General features: G+C 29.7%; 1 pseudogene; it reads left to right on the plus strand.

Moving 5' to 3' along the window:
• The first annotated feature begins 6,188 nt into the window (after positions 1 to 6,188).
• On the plus strand, positions 6,189 to 8,239 carry LOC137831133 (G-type lectin S-receptor-like serine/threonine-protein kinase LECRK2; annotated as a pseudogene).
• The last annotated feature ends 14,396 nt before the right edge of the window (positions 8,240 to 22,635 follow it).

Here is a 22,635-nt window from a genome sequence, read left to right on the forward strand (position 1 = left end):
AAAACAACTTAGAATCACACTTAGAAGTTAAAGGCAATTAACATTTCAAGTCTATCTCTAGCACTCAAATATGTTAAGTATTGTTGTGTAGGTCAGAATCCTAAAAATACCTCTCGATCAAATTTAAGATTATCAATTTGTCATAGAAATTTATAAGTAAAACAACAATACCAATAATCAATCAAGAACAGAATATTATATCATATTAAATATCACCTCAATACATAAGAGTTTGAGCATATTACTCCCAATCCCAAAGGGTAGAATTAGCCAGGCATACTTCTAGCACCTTCCATTCTCCCAACTGGGTTACAATTCACTCAATGATGTTTTCCTCTCCATCTTCCACACTAGGGTTGAGCCTCTAGCTCCCTATTTAACCTAATTTTTTCTAGGGTTAGGTTGCTTCATGTGTCGCGTTAATGGGCTAAGTGATAAAATATAAAAAGGCCCAATTTGTCTGACGCATTCTCGTTCAAGCGAGATACTCTTATTGCGAAATTGGCTTTTTCAGCGCTTTTCTCTATTCTTGGACCTTCCAGCTTTCTCTTATTAGCTCAAATCATTCTTCTTTACTCCAAATCTTCAATTCTCCCTAGAAACTTGCAATTAACACCAAATTTGGGAATAAAATATTTTTATTCAAATAAATATCATAAAAAATATAAAAATATATAAATTCATAAATTAGGGATTATTTTATATGTAAATTAGCAATAAATCTTCATAAGTGCCTATATTTTAATATGAAATATTATTGAAATTAGGCACTTATAGTTGCCCAATCATCTACAAGAGGAACGTGGTTAGAAAACTCTCAACATAATGAGGAAGAGGACTGACCCAATGTCCAACAACTCATGAAAACTATACAAAAAATGGAGGAGGCTCATAGTCGAGTCGAGGAAGCCTAGAGCAAGCAAGAACAACTATAGAGTATTAATGAAGAGTAGGAGCAAACAAATCTAATAGTAGTTGGTCTTTGGGAAAAAAACGTGCATAGAATCTTTAAACAATCAGCATGATTTACAACCTTTCTCAATTGAGATCATGAATGAACTAATCTTGGCTCATTACATGGTCCTAAAAGTCGAGTCTTTCAATGGAACACAAGATCATATGGCTCACTTGAATATTTTTAGAACACAAATGTTGATTAGTGTAGGAAATGATGGAGTTCGTTGTAAGATGTTTGTTAGTATGTTCGTCACAACAACTTTGGAATGGTTTAACGACCTCCCTGATGGATCAATTCATGCCTTTAAATATTTCTCCAAAGTGTTTGGGGCTCACTTTGTTGTTAATCGGATAAAACCACTTCAGTTATGTAACGGAGCTTGCTCCATGCGAAAATGATTTGCACCAATTGAAATGGAAAAGGATTGATAGCAGAAAGAATTATACATGGAATGGAATAGATGCATGGTGCAAAGCAAGGTGATGCAATTCTAGCTTGATTTGCGTTGTTTCTTTTGCTTTAATTCTTTGTTGCAGAAGATGGAGCAGATTTGTGGCTTCTATGGATGAATTTAAATCGTGGATAAAGGTGAAATGAAGTATGGAAAAGATGCGAGGCAAACTTCTAAGAGGATTCTTGCTAAAACACTCGCAAAAGTGCTAACTAGGAAGGAGCTAATAAACAAATTGAGCTGAATTTGTGCAGCAATTAATTAGTCAAATAAAGCTGCAAAATACATGGGTTAAACACCTCTATTTATAGCCTAAAGGGTGCAAAAAATATGAAAATACTCTCCATTCATAACTTGAAAAATGACACTCTATAACTGGAGCAAATCATCTCCATTCTTGGAGTGACAAGTGGTGGCTTGTGAGTGGAAAGGATTTCTCTCCATTGAGGTGCAACCATGTGGCAGTCACACTTCCTATGTTGATTGTTCAGCTTGCCTTTCACACTTCTTTTGCTATGTAGGTGTCGTTCAGGCCTCCTTAGAATCCTCTCCAAACCCTAGACGATCTAGGGCTGAAAATGGGCTCAAAGAGACCCAATTGCAACCCTAGTTAGACTTTCTACTTCCTATTCTAATAGACCTAGTACATGACCCAAAAATAAGGTCCAAATACAAGCCCAAATAAAAATCCTACCCTATTTTTTACAATTTTATAAGAGTAGGAAATTTGGAAGAAAAGTTAATTAATTCTCTATAAAAATAGGGTTTTCTGAACTCCTTTTTCTTCTTCCATTCTTTTAGCCATGGACCTAGTTAAGGCCTAATATGTTTCCTTTCAGATGGTTCTCCATCACAAGGTTTTCTTCGGTTGAAGTTAGTGTGGTGAAGAGTTTATTCTTCTAAGTTCCCTAGACTAAGGCTGGAACCCTAGCAAAAGTGAGAGTGAGACTTTGAGAGAGTTTAGAATCAAATTGGCATAGTTCCTTTACTTCAATCAAATATGAATATACAATGAGAAGGCAACCCTAAGTGAAGGTAATGTGTAAAGCTACACTAACCTTAGCTTGCATGGCAAGTTAGGGTTAAGGTTAGATTAGTTGCACATGCTTCTTGGAAACCCTATCTTGCTTCCAAAGTTACTGATTCTAGAAGCCTCTCCTTCTTCATTTTGATGAACTCTAAACATGTCTCAAAAACAAAGGAAAATTATGGCTCGAAATACAAAGCCAGAGAAAGGACACATATTCAACTTTGTATAGTTTTTACAAGGCTTATATGATTTATCTTCATCTCTGATCTTTAGCCTGAGTTTTGGTGGTTGCCTTTAGGTAGATGGTCCTCCATCATGATATTTATTATGTAAGCAACAAATTTTTGAGTCTTTGAAATCTTAGATGTTTTTGTGACATCATAATTAAGATTTCACAACTGAACGAAACAATGTTCATGGACGTTTTTGTCAAAGGCCTCGAAACAAGGTCGTTTAGAGAATATTGTGTATAAAGAACAATGGAGCGCATGAGCAAGGTTTGATCAGGTGTGTCATTTCACATCGAAGTAGCAGTGGTTATGCATCAAAAGATAATCCATGAGAGGAAGGATGAATCTAGTTCTATACACAATCACGATATAGACAATTAGACAATTGAAGAAGACATAATACTCAAACAAGATCAAGTGATAGACGCTACAATCTCATAAAAGTGGCCAAAGTCACCTCGATTTCCAATCCCCACCACTAAATACACCTCAGGGATAAATGTAGAAGGAAATACATGTTATTAAGTTTCTATTATTTCCCAAAAAAACAAGTTAGGTCTGCATCAAGATGCATGGTGTTAATTTCATTGAGTAAAACGACATAATTTATATGTTGATCTGTCATATCAAAAGAGTGATATCCTTGTAAAAAAAAGAAAGTCAAATGTGATAATAGATAAAAGGACGACCAACAAGAGCTCTCTGCAAACCAACGAGCATGAAACTCTGATATTTTGGGAGATTTCAACACCATCCATGGGGATTCTTAGGGGGAAGAAGTACTAGCTCGAATCAAAAGCATACACCCATGTTTTTATAGATGTCATCATTATACATATGTCATGTTCTTCTGAGACTTTTTTCCAATAAGGATTTAGAGGTTGTTCATCCTTAAAAAGATGACCCAACAATTATATTAATTTTTATTATGAATGGCAATGTTCATAGAGTACTTATTGATAAAGGAAGTTTTGATGATCTCATGTACTTTATTGGGCCTTCAAATCCCAATAAAGTGTTTAATACTCTTTTATTGAGTGTTAGTGGGGTTTTAAGGTGACCACAAGTTTATGGCTAAACTAAGCTGAGAACAACTTTTGGTGTTGGGGATGACACCAAGACTTTAGTGAGTAAATACTTGGTTATCAATTCTCTTTCCTCGTATAACATACTTCACAACAAAACTGCATCACAAAATATGCTCATTTATAACTTTCACCTAGCATTTTAACCTGCTTGATTTGGATAAGAGAATAGTGTTTAAGGATTGAAGCCTGCAACCATCAAAGTATTTAAAAGAAACATAAATCATTGATGGTAAAACAATAAAAATAAGGGAGAGTTTGGTTCCCGGTTTTGAAGAATGACTAACATTAGTCTTGCAACATAATTGTGAAGCGTTTGCATGGTTGATGTCTTATATGCCCGAAATTGACCCTGATTTTTAATGTCATTAGTTAGTTTTGGACCCCAATGTTAAGCCATCATATAGAGACCACAAAAATTTGGGGTCGAGAAGAGGGGGTGATTGTAGAGTAAACTGACAAGCTTTTGTTGACAATACATATTCTAGAAATCCAATATCCAACACGATTGGCCAATGTGGTCATGGTAAATAAGGCATCAGGAAAGTGTTTTGCTATCATTAACGATATAGCACGCCATCTTCAGCACCTTTAGTTCAAAATCTTTTTCAAATTTTACTAACTTTTCTTAAATAGTAGAGTACGTCATCTTCACCATCATCACTTTGGCCCTTAACTTAACTTGTTCATCTTCAGTCTCTTTCACTACTTTGTTTTGTTTCCTCTTTTAGCCTTGGCCTCAAGTGTTTTTTTTTTTTGTAATCACTACCAATGTTATGGTCTTGCTTAGAGAATTTTGCAAACTAGGTGACTATTAATCTATGTTTGCTCAAATTTGACTTCTAATGATTTATAAAGTCCTAATTGTTTCCCATTTCCATAACTAAAGCTTGAATATTTGATTGAGAATTTTCTCTAACCTCCTTGCCAGGTTTGTTATAAAAACAAAAGGGCTAAGTTAAACTAAGGAGTAGGGGTGAATTGGGTTTATAATTTTTTTCTGAAAACTTTGACTTCCTGGAATTCTTTTTCAAAACCTTCAAGATTGAAAACTAGAATGCACGTTTAAGTAGAATCTAAATTGATACAAGAAAAGGACTGGAGAACAATAAATAATAGAGAAAGTAAGAAATAAAGCACACAAGAATTTATATTGGTTAAGATCCTCTTAATCCTACTCCAATCTCAACAATTCGACTTGAGAATTGTTGGTTCCACTAACTTTCTTCAAAGTTATACAACAATAAACTCTTAAACCTCTTTAAGAGAATATACAACATACTTGACATTAAGAGGATATACAATCCTATTAATCCTCACACCTTGAGAGAATCTATAGCCTTACCAACTCTTATTCACCAAGATAATAACCTTAGATAACCAACCCATAAAAACAACAAAGTACAAATCAGAAAATACAACTACACAGCATAAGAAACTCACAAAAACCATCAATTGATCATAACCTTTCTTGAAAATAATTTTGAGTGAACAAATGAGTGCATGAAAATTGTAAAAGCTCTTTCTTTTCTTAAAATCTTATGCTTAAAATTTGGGATTCAAATGTAGAGTCAAGTGCTATATTTATAGATTTTGAAAAGTGCTATATTTATAGATTTTGAAAGCCTTTGACCAAAACAAATTTTAACGCATTTAATTGAGTATTATTCCATTTAATTGGTTATCCTTTGTGAATCAGCTATTCAAATTTTCTGATTTAATCGATTAATTCACCAAATAACCGATTATATCAGTTCTTCATTAATTACTTATGTAAGTCTAAGTATTTAAACAATTGATTATCATCTTGCAAAATAGTTATTAATTTCTTGTAGAAACATGTTTAATTAATTATCTTAGGAAAAGAATCAACTATTATCATGAGAATTTGAAAACACTTAACATGATTTTCTATTGTAATATGTTATCAAACATAACATGATAATCAATTAACCTAATCTAACTTTCATTATAACCATCTTAATCAATTATGTAACCATGATATTGATTATTATTATTTTAAAACATTTTTAAAATTATTTTACACTACTAGAAAGTCATTAAATAGAAACTAATTTTAAAAATAAAAAATAATTAGTTGTTATATTGACTAAATTAGATACTAAAACTTATTAATATCTAAATTAATTTATATTATTGATAAATAGTTTCTAAATTTATATCTAATTAGCTATCAGGGTTTTAACTACCAATTATTTAGTTTCTAAATTTGGTAAATGTAACTTTAACAATTTGTAAAAATGTTAGTTTAAATCTTGTTACCACTCAAACCTAACTTTCCAAAGCTTTATTCAACCAAAAGGAAAATTATTATAATTTTATTTTGTTTCATAAATATGGTTATACATTGGTAATTAACATTGATTTGCACACTTGTTTTATTTGTGAAGGATGATCCATACTAATTTTTAATGTTTGTAATAAAATGTAGTCGAAGGGTTGGTAACTCACTCATTGCTGGTAATGAGACATCCAAGTGGTTTTCCCCTTCAGGTGTTTTTGCATTTGGCTTCTACCAACTTCCTAATAAGCTTTTCTTACTGGCTATATGGTATAACCAGATACAAAATACGACCATCATTTGGTTTGCAAATGGAAACAACCTTGCTCCAATAGGATCAAAGTTATAACTAAACGATTCTCGTGGACTAGTACTAAAAAATCCTCAAGGTTTAGACTTATGGACATCAAGTTTTACATCAGGTACAATTTTTAATGCTCTTATGAATGATGATGGAAATTTCCAACTATTAGATCAAAACTCTGTGTTATTATGGGAGAGTTTCTCTCATCCAACTGACACATTGGTACCTACTCAAGTACTAGAGTTAGGTGGAGAACTCTCCTCTCGACAAGGAGAGTTCAACTTTTCAACTGGAAGGTTCAAACTTCAACTACAGGAGGATGGGAATCTTGTGTTTAAGCTTGTAAATTTGGATAAGCCTTACTTTAGTACTGGCCCAGCTGATTCAAATAACAAAATAAATGTTGGCATCAAATTTGTATTTGATAAATCAAGCTTTTGTATGTACTGAAGAAAAGTGGGGAAAAGTTTGAAGTTAGCCCATCAAATAAGAAGATATCTTCTAATGATGTCTACTACAAAGCAACAATCAATTATGATGGGGTCTTGACTGTATCATATCACCCCAAAGATCCAAAAAAAGAACAAAGGTGGGTCACTTTAACAGCAAAACCAAACAATATTTGTCTGGATTCTACTTTAAAGGATGGTGGAGGAGTTTGTGGGCTTAATAGCACATGCAACCTGAAAGATGACCTGAGGTCCATATGTCACTGCCCAGAGAGATATTCTCTAATTGATTCAAATAACATGTATGGTGGTTGCATGTTGACCCCTTTCCAGAAGCAAAAGAAGAAAAAAGATCATGAAACCTTGATCATCGTGATATCAGTTCTTTTGAGCTTCTTAGTGTTGGTCATTTTAGTGTTGGTTGGTGCAATGTATTTTGGTTTCTCCTTCAACCGCAAGAAGATCAAAAGTAGTAAAACCAACAACGGTGTCATTGAGAAAAACTTGCGTAACTTCACCTTCAAGGAACTTGTAGAAGCAACGGGTAACTTTAGTGAAGAATTGGGAAGGAGGTCTTTTAGCATTGTCTACAAAGGAACAATAGACATGACTAGTTTGGCTGTTAAGAAATTAGACAAGTTGTTTCGAGACAATGACAGGGAATTTCAGACTGAAATGAATGTAATAGGTCAAACTCATCATAGGAATCTGGTTCGTCTACTTGGATACTGCAATGAAGGACAACACAGAATTTTGGTGTATGAGTTTATGAGCAATGGCACTTTAGCAAGCTTCCTTTTCACCCCTTTGAAAGCAAATTGGAGACAACGATTTGAAATTGCCTCTGGGATTGCAAGAGGTCTTGTTTACTTGCATGAGGAATGTTGCACCCAAATCATCCACTGTGACATAAAGCCACAAAATATACTTCTAGATGATCAATATAATGCCAGAATTTCAGATTTTGGATTAGCAAAGCTATTACTGATCAATCAAAGCCACACTGAAACTGGAATTAGAGAAACAAAAGGGTATGTTGCACCAGATTGGTTTAGAAGTTCACCAATCACTACTAAGGTTGACACCTATAGTTTTGGTGTGTTGTTATTAGAGATAATTTGTTGTAGGAGGAATGTAGAAAATAAATTTGTTGATGAAGAAAAAGGGATATTGACAGATTGGGCATCAAGACTAGAAGACTAGACATTCTTCTAGAAAATGATGATGAAGCTGTTAAGAACATTAAGAGTTTTGAAAAATTTGTGATGATTGCTCTTTGGTGCATTCATGAAGATCCCACTCTTCGACCAACAATGAAGAAGGTTTTGCTAATGCTGGAAGGAATTGTTGAAGTTTTAATACCCCCAAATCCCTACCTTTATGGTTCTGCAAGTTAAAATTAAACATAGTTTGTTTTAAATGTGGTTTAGACATTTGCTTTTGTTTTCTTGTTTGTTGGATACTTATCCATTTAGCTCTTCTTCCAAGTCCAAAAATTCATTTCAACTATTTTTCTTTAGCATATTCATCGTATCCATCATTTAAAAGTTATAAGTTTGTTGCTTTATGTTCTTTATTGAATTCTATTTGTGATACTACATATCTATTGTGATATTACATGAGTTTGCTCTCTTATTGACGTTAGAAATATTGTATGCTCTTTATGTATATTTTGATTTTAGTTAAATATTTTGTTAATACATTTCTCGAGAGCATAAGAATGTAAAAAAGTTATATTATCATTTAATTATATATAATAAATTTATTGACTTTTAATATTATACAGTTAAAACCAAAGTTTATTTTATTTTAGTGACATTGAATTTTTTTTTAACATATATTTGTTTTCTATTAATAATACTTTGACATCTTTCATTTGCTTTTACCTTTTCTTATTATATATTTATAATAATATTTTAATTAAGTTTAATCATAATTCATCTTTATAATAAAATATTTGAGAACAATTTAATTTTACCTTTAATTGATGTACAATTTTCATTAAAATATTAAGATATCTCTTACATTGATATATGAATATTTCATACGATACAGAAATTATATATTTATACAAATAATAACAATAGTGTTTTTTTCTCATACTAATTCTAATTTATGTGTCATCCAACATGATGTGATGTCTAATTTTTGGTAAAATAATAGAAATCATAACTAGAATTAAAATATGTGTGATCCTCCTACGATAAATGAAACTATTTCATTACCGTTCTTCATCAACATCGTTAAGGATGACAAAAAGAATCTCCATTCACAAAAAGTTGTTACTCAAAGGTATTGAGGCTAAGGCAAGTTTTTCATCCTATTGAATTTTCAAAATACTAGTTGTTTGACGCTTAGTGGTTTTCAAAATGATTTGGAAAATGTTTCCTTTTTTTGTCTTTGCTGTCAAACTGAAACAATCGGTTATTTCGATAAAAAGAACTGGTTGTTTTTATGAAATCCTTAACAAAAAAATTATTTCATCTATTGTTTTGGAAAACAATCAATTGTTTTTATAACAAAATTTTGTTTAAGTGTTTGAAACTATCTTTAAATGATTCCAACTACTTTTAATTTATGATATAACAATTTAAAACACATCCTTGAGTCTATATAAAGATTGTCTTATGATCTTTTCAAGAACTTATGAAAGAAATATTATTAAAAATATTTTTGAAGAGATCAAGAGCTTTGGATCATCACTTGTGTGTGGAATAGGACTGAGTCTTTGTAAAGCCTAGGTGTATTCTAATTCCTTTCTTTTGAACATTGTAATTATGTGTATTTGATGTAAGGCAACTTTAGAAAAGGGTTTATGAAAATTGGGTGTTGCCAAAGAGTGGTGTGTATTCTTGAGGGGTTCATGATCATCATTCTTGGTGTGTGTTTTGTAATCTAGGTTTGATTACATAGTGAATTCTCAATGGTTAGCTGAGGACTAGATATAGCTCTTGGTTAAGAGTGAACCAGTATAAGCCTCTTTGTGTGATTCTCTCTATCCATTCTCTTTTACACAATTTTAATCATTGTTCTTTCTTTGCTAGTATAAACAACATGTTCTTTCGAAAAAAGTACTTGTTGAATTTCTGTAAAGACCATTAAAACTGAAATTTTATCTAGTTGAACAGAAAATTAATTGGTTAATTTTTTATAACTTTTCACTCTACTTCCAAACTTTTCAAATATCTCGTGAAAACAATTCACCACCCCTCTTGTTTAGGCCACACATTCTAACGATTGGCATCTAGAGCTGAGTTCTTGAAAGTTACTCAAGTTTTGATCCTGAATCCTTTTTTAAAATGGCTGAAAACTACCTTTTAGAGAGGGTGCATCTATAAACAAGTCACCTTTGTTTTGTGGACTGAACTATCAATTTTGGGAGGTAAGAATAAAATTTTTTGTTTAATCAATTGACAGAGGAATCTGGGATGCTATCACAAATGGCCCTTTTATACCTAAGCTTGAAAAAGATGATGTTTTCATTGAAAAACCTTGGTCCCAATGGACTGAGATTGAAAATAAAAAGGCTCAATATGATTGCATTGCCAAGAGTTAAGTCATTCAAAATTTGGTTTTGAAAACCTAGAAATGATTTACCAAACTCTTCTTGTAAGTGTGTTGATTCAAACTTTTGTGAAAATTGTGATTCCCTTCAAAAGAACATTCAGAATCTTTTAAAAACTATGGACAAGTTTTCCAAAGACCAATCTAATCTTGAAATTGTTCTTACTTCTCAAAATTGTGTTTTTTAACAAGGTTGGACTGGGATTTAATCCAAACCGTAAGAACAAACCTTTTTCAAAACCTTTCTTAAGTTTCTTTTAAAAACAAATTGTTGTTTTGTCGAAACAACCGGTTAAAATATGCTTTTACTGCGTGAAAAGGGTCACACTGTTAAATTCTACAAAGTTAGGAGGTTTTATGTTCCTAAAAGTATTTTGAAATGGGCTCCTAAGGTTTCTACTAACATCATTGGACCCAAATTCATAAGGGGATCAAACATTGCTTCTTGATTTCTCTTTATTTTAGGTATTCTTGGCAGTCAAGGAAACTTTGAGTCTAAAGAATAAGTGCTCTGGGGAAAACCAACCTAAGTATTGATTGTCCTTATATTTCAAATATATGCATCTTACAATATTTCTTGACATTCAAGAATGTTCATGACACAAGTAAAGTAAGTTGTATATTCTCATCGTATGTATGTGTCTCATATGACCATATGAACATCTCAAAGTTTTCTCTTGGTGGAATCTATTAAGGTTATCTCTGTACAAAGGTATGAGCAAATTGCATATTGCATTTTTCATCACCTTGGAAGATCTTTTTTTGGTTCTGGAAAATATTCACTTTGTTGTCACAATAAAAAACCGGTTGAAAGTACGAAACAACCTATTGTTTTGCCTCTAACACCTCTGGATAAACCTGCCATGACTACTTACACATGGTTACAACTATTCATGATTTTCAAAACTGATTGATTGTTCAAATATGCAATAAATGTGCCTCAAAATCTGATCATAAGGGAATATATTATGTTGGTTTATTGGAAATTCAAGTTTCTTATGTATTGTCATGCATTATAAAAGTTCAATCAAAACTTTTTATGTTGGGATTGACACACTGCCTCTTTCCCACTGCTGAAGATTCTTTTTCTTTGGAAAAAAACAACTCACTAAAAGACAATTTATCTTGGCCAACTTTTTCTGCTTATATATGTGTGTGATTTCAACTGAATATTTCATAAAAAAACCTGTTTTTTTCTCTTCTCTACATTTTCCCTGCAAAGTTGTGTTCTACTTACTGCATTCTCATAAACTCTTCTTTGCATTATGTCCTCCTCGTCTTACTCACCTAAGAAGAAGAAATCACGTGTCATCAAAAGGACTGAACATCTTGAAAATTAGTTTTCGGGTGATAATGAGAAATTGAAAATTTTCTGCATGAGACAAGTAGAAAGGTCATCAATAACCCAAAATTGATATCCTTCAACTGGTTAAAGGAGAAAAATCTCAAGGAAGTGAGGAAGGTCTTGAAAGATCATAAGCTAAAAGGGTTTCTTGAGATGTCTGGAAACACTTATCCTGATCTTGTGAATGTATTGTACACAAATCTACTCATTGATGATGAGAACATGTACTCACATGTCAAAGGGGTAGATATGGAGATCACTCCTACTGTATGGAAAGCCATAATTGGACTAAAATACTCAGGGATAAGGATCAACAAAGGGAACATAGGTGTTATGGAGGACTTCAACAAAATCCAAATCTATATGAGTTGTCTCAAAAATTCTAAATTGAGAGTGAAGGGTTTTTCTGTAGGTGCTTTAAAATTGAATGAGAGGATCATTGTCTTCATTGTCACATGGATGTTAACTCCAAGGTGAAGTAATCATGTTCTTCTTACTAAAGAAGACCTTGTCCTAATCTACTGCATAATGAAGAACATCAAAGTTAATTGAATACATGTCTTCAAGGAGCATATGCAAAAATCTATGAGGTTAAGTGATTATCATTTCCCTTATGTTGTTCTTATATCTAAATTTCTTCAATATTTTGAAGTTGATCTTGATGAAGAATTGTTAGAGGTGATAAAACTATCTCATGAAATTAATAATGGGTCACTTAGCAAGATGGGATTTACCAAAGGTGACAAATGGGTTACCAAAGAGGAAGAACAGGTGGGTACCTTTTCAAAAAGATCAAACTGGAACAAATGATGGACATCAATTTGCTACAAATGTTGGGAATCAATCTAAACATGAACAAGATGATCAAGGCATTGAAAATCCAACCGAGAAAGTTGTTGATGCAACCTATGGAGTTGGTGCAAGTGCAAGAAATGCGAAAAAATATGTTATGCATGCACTTGTGGGCTATGAGCCACCCATAGTGGGATTCCTATGTCACAGTTTGAAAGGTTGATGACAACCGCATGGATAGCATGTCTAGTTATCAGAGAAACCACTATGAGTTTTGTGCTACCATGTTCCAACATCTAGATGAGAAAATTGAAGTTGTGCAAACCCAGCTCTTTGAATTTGCAAGGATGATTAAGAGTTTAAAGTATCACTTTCTTTTTCTTTTTATACTACTAGAATATTTCTTTTCATTTTGTTTTAGGCGTATGTATTCATTCTCTTTGTCTATTTGTGAAGACAAATAGGGGGAGAAATTAGTGGTTCATTTGGTTGTAATTTTGTTACACTGTGGTGTTTTTAAATTTTGGTCACTGCCACAATCTGATTCTGCTGCCCGTACTTTGATTTTTTTGTTGTCACACTGGTTTTTCTGATAATTGATTATGCAGAAACTAATTTTGAGTATGCATGATGAAACTGTTTTATCCTACTACTATACTTGCTTTGTATGGTATACAATTCTATTTTTCAGAACCTCTCAAGTTCAAAAACTACAACACAAACAAACCAGGGATTTGCGTTCATCAAATATGGGGAGATTGTTGAACAAGATGCTTAAAGACCTTGTTTCTATGTGTGTGTCTTGTCTAGTAGTTTTTTACTTGTTAATTCACACCTTGTATTGATTCAAGCTCACTTAACTCTTCATCTCTTTAGAAATAAATGTTTTCTTAAAAGCTGAGAAAGTTGTTATTCAAAGGTATTGAGGCTAAGGCAAGTTTTTCAACGTGTTGAATTTTCAAAATACTAGTTGTTTGACACTCAGTGGTTTCCAAAATGATTTGGAAAAGCTTTGCTTTGTTTTGTCTTTGCTGTCAAACTAAAACAACCGATTATTTCGATAAAATAACTGGTTGTTTTTATGAAATCCTTAACAAAAAAATTATTTCATCTATTGTTTTGGAAAGCAATTAGTTTTTTTATAATAGAATTTTGTTAAGTGTTTGAAACTATCTTTAAATGATTCCAACTACTTTTGATTTATGATCTAACAATTTAAAACACTTCCTTGAGTCTATATAAAGATTGTCTAATGATCTTTTCAAGAACTTAAGAAAGAGATATTATTAAAACATTTTTCAAGAGATCAAGAGCTTTGGATCATCACTTATGTGTTGAATAGGATTGGGTCTTTGTATACTTATGTTCTTCTACTTTGTAAAGCCTAGGTGTGTTCTATTTCCTTTCTTTTGAACTTTGTAATTTTTTTTATTTGATGTAAGGCAACTTCAGAAAAGGGTTTATTGAAAATTGTGGTGTTGCCAAGGAGTGGTGTGTATTCTTGAGGGGTTCATGATCATCACTCTTGGTGTGTGTTTTGTAATCTAGGTTTGATTACATAGTGAATTCTCAATGGTTAGCTAAGGACTAGATGTAGCTTTTGGTTAAGAGTGTATCAGTATAAACCTTTTTGTGTGATTCTCTCTATCCCTTCTATTTTACAATGTTTTAATAATTGTTCTTTCTTTGTTGTATAAACAACCTGTTGTTTCGAGAAAACAACTGGTTGAATTTCTGTAAAGAACATTAAAACTGAACTTTTATCGAGTTGAACAGAAAATCAATTGGTTGATTTTTTAGAACTTTTCACTCTACTTCCAAACTTTACAAAAATCTTGTGAAAACAATTTAACCCCCCTCCCTTTCTTGTTTATGCCATACATTCTAACACCAAAAACCCAAGCATATCTTGTTTCCCCTCATCCAAACATAATCCATAAATGTACCAAAACTTTAATAAATTATTGACAACATATAAATAATAAATAAAGTGTTATGTTGTTGATTTTTTGATGCAATCTCCAACAAATCAGACATGTAAAGCATTGCCATCCCATGGCACTTCCGATGGGATTTATACTTATGGTCATAGCTACTTTCACCAGTGATGCCACAAGATCATGAGTGGACAATGTGTTTTACATCTAATTTACACTAATACGAAAGATAAAAAAAAAATGACCTATTCTTCCATATATCAGTCACATTTTGTTTCTTCTTCAGTTTACCAAAAACCACATTGACATTTTTTACCTTATAAATTTGAATGTTAGTTTATGGAATTCGAAAAATGTCATGTTCCTGGTGTCTATTGAAATATCTTTTCAATCTACAATACAAGTGATATTTCCTTAGAAATCTACGATGTCAAGGATACATTGTCTTCCTTGCATATTTCAACTACTCATATGATGTGTTCTCTTAACAAACTGGACATGCTCTATGACCCTTCACATTATAACCTAACAAGTTTCCATATGCGAAGAAGTCATTGATGGTACAAAATAACATTTGATATAAATAAAGATTGAGTGTGATATAACATAAATTCCAATTTCACAAAATCTTAAAATTTTACTATTCAATCTCAAACTATTTAAATATAACAAAATAATAATTAGTAACTAAGAAAACTAACCTTAAATTTGAAGTCATACCGGACAGAGGAGGGGTCAGATAACCCTGATGAAGGACTATCACGCAAAGAATGAAAGACGTGTGTGCAAGGTGAGGAGCGGCAGGGAGCAAGGCACGAGCGTCATGGTTTGGGGCGCAAGGTACTTAGAGGGTGGAGGCGGGAGGTTAGGGCAACCAATGAGCAAGAGTGATTTGGTGGAGGTGACTGGAGCGAGGAGCACAAAAGTGTTTTGTGAGTGAGGAAAGTTTGTCACATGTCAAGGGAAGGAAAATTACGAAAAATAAATTAGACTTTTAACAACAATTCGCATGATAGTTGTCATCGTTTGTGAGAAAGTCCACTTTTAATGAAGGTTCTCTGAATAACCATCATTAAAAATTTCAAAGTTTAAAAGAATATCACCGCATTATTTTTTTAACGGTTTTCTTTTAAGTGTCATTATTTGTTGTCGTCAATAAGTTCTTTTGTACTAGTTACATACACATTATATAACTATAAATACAAATATTTACAAAAGAAGGGTAAAAAAAATAAAAAATAAAAACTTTATTCTTTTTAGATGCCCCTCGTACACATATAGGAATAGTTGCTTGTGTATATTATACCATCATTACAGTTCCTAATACAAACAAACACATACAATACTATTAAAAAATGTGATTTTTAAAAAAAAAATCCCTTTTTTATAACTTACTCTATCTAATGGTTGGTGTAACACCCCAAAAATATCATTCATATTGTCCTATAAACTCTTCCTTAAAGATTTGTATAAAACTTATATTAATTCAAAATATAAACTTACACATACACATTATATAAGTATAAATACAAATATTTAAAAAAGGATGGTAAAAAAATCTTTATTCTTTTTAGATATCGCTCTTACACTTGTTAAAAAAATTGCTTGTGTACATAATACAATCATCAAAATTCATAATACAGACAAACAAATACAAGGATGACATAAACAACTGACATAAACATTATGTCATGTGTTAATTCATCAACAAGTTAAATTTGATTGATGATTTATTACTTTTTGTTATGCTAAGTGTAAACAGTAAAAAAATAGCTATTAAACCATTTAAATATCATCATTACTGAAAATAATTGAAAATATTGTTATTTCTTATATATTCATTTAAGTAGACAAATTGTTAAAAAAAACATGTTTAGTAGGGTGTGTACCCATACTTGCACCCCATTTACGAAAAAATAAAATGTGAATTTATAGTTCACTATTCAATTTCAATTTAATTAGAATATATTAAAAAATATTAGGAAAATAAATTTTTATCTTCACTATATCATTATTAAATATAATTAAAAATATTTTTATATTTTATATATTCATTTAAGTAAACAAATTGTTAAGAAAAAAAAAATGTTTTAGTAGGGTGTGTAACCCATACCTCCATCCCATTTACGAAAAATTAAAATGTTAGGTGATCATAGATTGGATTAATCTAGATTCAATAAAATGAATAAGATTTAAAATTCGTATTATTTTAACTAGATCAAAATTATTTGGATTTTTTTAAATTCATTTAAAATTTAAATAGATTAAATCTATATTAAATCCAATTTGTCAATTAGATTAAATTCATTTCATCAATTAGATTAAATCTATCTAGATCTGAGTCCTGGCTGACTCAACTTGACATGGTTCCAGGTCACTCGACTCGAAATAGAAACTAGCCGACTCAGCTTGACATTGGCCCGGACCGACTCGACCTGAGCCAAGATCGACTCGGCTTGACCTCGGTCTGGGTCGACTTGGCTCTACATGGTCTAGTGTCGACTCAACCTTGGCTCGAGGCGACTCAGCTCGACATGAGCCCCGACTACCTCGACTCGATATCGGCAAGGGTCGACTCGGCTCGACATCGACCTGAGCCGGCTCGGCTCGACATTAGCCCAAGCCGACTTAACTCGACATGGGGTCGAATTGACTCGGCTCAACCTAGGCCCGAGCCAAGTTAAAATCCAACCCAAAATCCATTTTGGATAATCTAAAAATATATCCAATATATATCTAATCCAAAAATATGGTTTTAAATTTGAGATAAATCCATTTAAATGAATTAAAAGTAATATGGATTTGGATAATTATGAATTAGATATGAGAATTTGAATTTTTTGCCCACCTTAATTTCACTTTCAATTTCAATTTAAGTAGAATATTTATATTAAAAAATATTTTCACTCTTTTCTTTATAAGATTTGTTTTTAAATATAATAACTTTAATTTCGTCTTTATTTTTTAATTTCCAAAATTATTAATTCACATAAAACAGTAAATATGAAATTAGTCTCTCTAAAACGTATATAGTAAAGTCATAATTATTTATTTCAATTTTATGCTAATAAAAACAAAAACATGTTTATTTAATTTTTTTTCTCACTCATTTTTATTTATTTTTAAGTACTCCTTTTACCTATTATTTTATTTACACTCTAATTTTTATCTTTTTTTACATTTCTTTCTTAATTTTTTTTCAAATTTCTTTTTTATATTTTAATATTAGAAGTTCTTCTTTACTTATATTAAATATTAATAAAAATAATTATACTCCTTCAAATAACTTTTATCAGTTTACTAATTGACTCTTTTGAATTACATTTATTTATCATAAAAAAAAAACTAAATGATATCCCAAAAAATAAAATAAAATAACTAAATAATATCCCCAAAGATAAAAATAAAACTCATGCCTTTTCCACCAACGCATCCATTAAATCAAATTTAATAAAAAACATAATTATGTGTCAGTCGAATCCAAGTTAACTTTTTTAAACATTAAAAAATATTATTTTTTACATCGACATAGCGAACACAATATCAAATAAATTTAATAAACAAATATCCAAGTATTCGTTCGGTTCAGCCCATACTTATATTTCTAACTATAAAAAATAATATTATTCGTGTGTGGTATGCAATGTGTTATTAAAAATTGATTTTGTTTGCATAGGATAAGTCGATGCAATGTATTTTTGTTTTTTATTATTTTATTGTTTTGAAGTAGTATTTATTAAGAGTGTGTCGGATTTAGACTATTTATTTTGTATTATTTTAACGTTGGTATGCCCCACTTTATTTGCATTTTGTGTTTTATCAACAATTAACCGTTAATTTCTATTTTTCTTATAGTGTATTAATTATTTGATTAGGTATAAGTATGATTATATTTGATATTATTTTAAATAATAAAATTTTTATTTTGAAGATTTGTATACTAAATTACTTTATATTCATATAAATAAAATATAATATAAAAAATTAACTATTTAAAAAATGTTTTAAAATATTCATATTTGAAAAGAAACTATAAGTGGGTGTCAAACCATTTTTTATTTAACATTATTTTTCATGTATTTGTGTATTATTTTTTTATTTATATATAAAGCATCCATTACAAGAAAAATTGTTTTTAGAAACTAAATTTTTGTTTTCTAAAATGATAAAATTAGTCACTAATTTAATTAGAGACTAATTTAGAATCTAATAGTCTTAAGTGGCTAAAATCATGGTAGTTAATTTTAGATATCAATTTATATTCTAATTTAGAAATCAATTTAGTTACCAAATATTATAAATTAATTTAGTGACCAATAATATAGAAACCAAATTAACAACCAATTTCATTGAAACCAATTTAGTGACCAAAATATATAGAAATTCATTTAGTGACCAAATATATAAATACCAAAAAATGGTCACTATATTGGTCTCTAAATAATATAATTTATTATAAAATATTATTTTATTTACCTACTTACTCTTTATTATTTTATATTTATTTATAGATTTAAGTTCACTCATTTTAAAATAAATTTATAAAGTTCGTCAACTCAAGTCTTTCATATTTTATATTTATTTATAGCCTTATGCTTAGTGTCACCAAATGCTACTTTTGTTTATTAAAAATAGAAAAATATAAAAATAAGAAGTGAGTTACTAAAAGGATTTAATATTCTTCAATTAATGGGTCATTTTCTCTATATTTGTTCTTGACTTATGTATTCTTTCCAGAGTGGCTATTACTATTTAAATGGAATCAAAATAGCCTAGATGCCTCACGAGATATCATGGACAAAAGAATATCACGAATTACTATCAGGTGGAGAAAAAAAGAAATAAACGGGCAATAGAGAAACTTTATATTTTTCTTCTTTTATTTAATTTTAGAAAAGACAATAAGAAAAAGAAAACAACAACTATTGGTCAAACAATTTCTAAAAAAAGTTGTGCATTTCTTTCTTATTTTTTAAGTAAAAAGCTTTATCTATTTATTTTTTTTGTGATCTTTATTCCATGAAGAGTCAATGCTCAGTGGTGTACCATGTGAGCTTTTGATGCTAGCTATAACAATAATCATCTTATTAGTAAGATTGAAATTTAAAAATATATATAGAATAGTGTAAAATTACATTGATAAGGACAAACCCAAGAGTTGTCCTTACGTCGTTGGTGCGTGCGACGAAACAATTCTAATATAGTGGGAGGAATTCCATTCATCTTTGTCTAAAAAAATAAAAATTTCATACACTTTCTATATTATATATATTGAGATGTTATAAAAAGAAAATAGTTAGAAAAAGAAATTACCATATTATATTCATGTTGAGATGTGCTAATAGAGCCACATGTGTGACGAGACCTTCCAAAACCTCCATAGCCAGATACTTTCCCGATCGTGCTTTTCTTTTGGAATTCTTCATATGTCCATTGCTGACATAATATATCACAGGTGTTGAATTAGTTTCATTTGATGTTGAATTAGCTGCAAACTGAGATGTTTTAAATTATTGATCAACATTTGGTTTGAATTTGAATTAGAAACTCCTAGTGCCAAAGATTGAACTGCAAACAAACTGAGGTGTTATGAATGATTGATCAACATTTGATTTTGAATTTGAATTAAAAACTCATGGTGCCAAAAGGGTGAGGTGCAAACTGAGATGTTCTAAACTGAGAACTGAAAACTGAAAAAAAAGACAACTAATATATCAGGAAAAAGAGTAGGCAACTAGTACATATAATCAACAAATAAAGTTATATAAAGTATATAGATATCTACATCATTACATGCCAAGTTTTTTCTTATGTGTAACAAAGGGAAATGGTCAACAAAGGGAAAAGCTGAAAAAATAGCAATAAGCAAAATGGTAAAAAAGTAATAAGCATTGATAGCATATGTAACATGTGCAGCTACATTATTTGGATCATAAAACGGTTAAAGCGAAAGATAAAGTTAGAAATTCAAGCCTTGCACTATTTGTTCAGATTTTAAAAGAAAAAAGATCTTAAAAAAGTATGTATATCTATTTAAATTAATTCATAATTTTTTTTAATTTAAATAATATTTTGAATTTATTATTAATTTAATTTTATATTTAAATAAAATTAAAAGGTTAAAATACCATTTTAAATGTAATTTTTAAATTGATATTTAATTATTTTAATATTATACTAAAATTAATAAATTAGTGAATTAATTCATATTAATTTAAAATATTTTATTAATTAAAAATTAATAATTAATTTTATAAAATTTAATTACTCTAAAATTAGTATCTAAATTTAAATAATAGGGACTCAAAATTTAAGTATCTACTTAGAAACTTAAAAAATTAGTTTATAATTTTATTATTTTTATAGACCAAAAATTAGTTTTTAAAAGAGATTAAAAGTGACTTAAAAAATGTTTCCAATTACATCTTAACAAAAGATTAAAATATGTCTCTAAATTTTTTTTATTTTTTTTATTATTAGCTATCAAAAATATAGTATCTAATTATATTTTAATTTTTTATTAATAATAGATACCATTTTAATATTAAAAAAAATAGTTTATAAAATGGTATCTAAATTAGTTAATATAAAAACTATTTTTTTTTCTAAACTAGTTATCATTCAATCATTTTCTTGTAGTGATGGAAAACAAAACACAATATTTCATTCTTAAATGTTAGGCAAAAATTCAAGATAATATTAGCTTAGGTCAACACAAAATCATCATTGAATTTTCATTTTCATTGCAACAATTATTTTCTTCAAACTTTAAGTGTGAACTTTTTCTTGAGAGAAATGTGAAATCTTGGTACTCTTCTTTTTGTGAAGTAAAATGTTTATCTTTTTATTTTGTAAAGTTACTCACATGTAGAACTCTTGCTATATTCCTCCGTTGAGAGTTTTATTGATTACATTTCATCTTATATCTTTATAGACAAAAGTGATAATTTAAGAAATACGAAAGTTTATACTCTTAAAAAAAGATTGAGAAGAAATAATTAAAAATTATTTCTCTAATCGTGTTTCTAAAACTTTTGATTAGTAAAATATTTTTGTAAGTTTCTATCTAATCAAAGAGTTGTGAGTGAACTAGTAAGTGTTGAAAGTGAACTACTAATATACGTTATTGTATTGGAAGTGAACTACTAGACGGTCTATCTATATATATACGCAAAAGAATCTTAAGTTTTATTCAATATTTTTTTTTCTAAAATGAGGCAATATCTTCAAATATCTTACTCAAATAAATATTTTTATAACTATTTTCTTTTTTAAAATAAATAATTAACAAATTATTTTATTTTATTTCTTTTAACGGGTTAAAAAATATTTCAAACATGCATTAATTTTGTTAATATATTTATTTCGCATAATCGATTTCCAAAACCAAATTAGTAATAGTTTATACATATTATCCCCTTCTGACCTAGGTTGCAACACCATTTTAGGATCAATGAAACTCAATTATAAATTTGAGAATTTTCTTACTATAACAGTGAGAAGCATATAATATTTACTATTTCTTCTCCATCTTCTTCATTTCCTTAATCTCCAAGCCATTAAAACTCACTTAATGGCATTGTAGCAAGCCATGAGGGAAAGGTTGTTGGAGGAAACAGTGAATGATAATGGTTTTGGTTCTATCAATTTAACAAAGATAAAATTGAAAAGGAATTTAAAAATAGTGGGTTGGAATTAGTTATTAGGTCAATACTATTTTATTCTTACAAATTAAGGTAGAAAATTTTGAGTAATAAATTTTAAAATAATAATATTTTTAAATTTAATAATTATTATACTGATTTATTGATGTTAATATAGCATTAAAGTTTATATTAATATTTTAAATTGATATTTTACATTTATTAATTTTTTACTCACAAATTTAAATTAATGATATTAATTGATAATAATAATTTTTAAGGACCATAATTTTAGTGTGTTTTTTTCATCAGTAAAAATAATTTATGACATTAAAGTTTGTATTAATATTTTACATTTATTAATTTTTTACTAACAAATTTAAATTAATGATATTAATTGATAATAATAATTTTTAAGGACTAGAATTTTAGAAACAAAATAATGTTTGGATTGAGGAGAGGATTTATGGGAGGGAAGGGAGAAGATTTGTCAGGATGGTTTATTGTAAGTTTACAAATTTATTCTTGTTATTAAAAAATATTTG

This window comes from Phaseolus vulgaris, chromosome 6, assembly GCF_000499845.2.
Source record: "Phaseolus vulgaris cultivar G19833 chromosome 6, P. vulgaris v2.0, whole genome shotgun sequence".
NCBI lineage: Eukaryota > Viridiplantae > Streptophyta > Magnoliopsida > Fabales > Fabaceae > Phaseolus > Phaseolus vulgaris.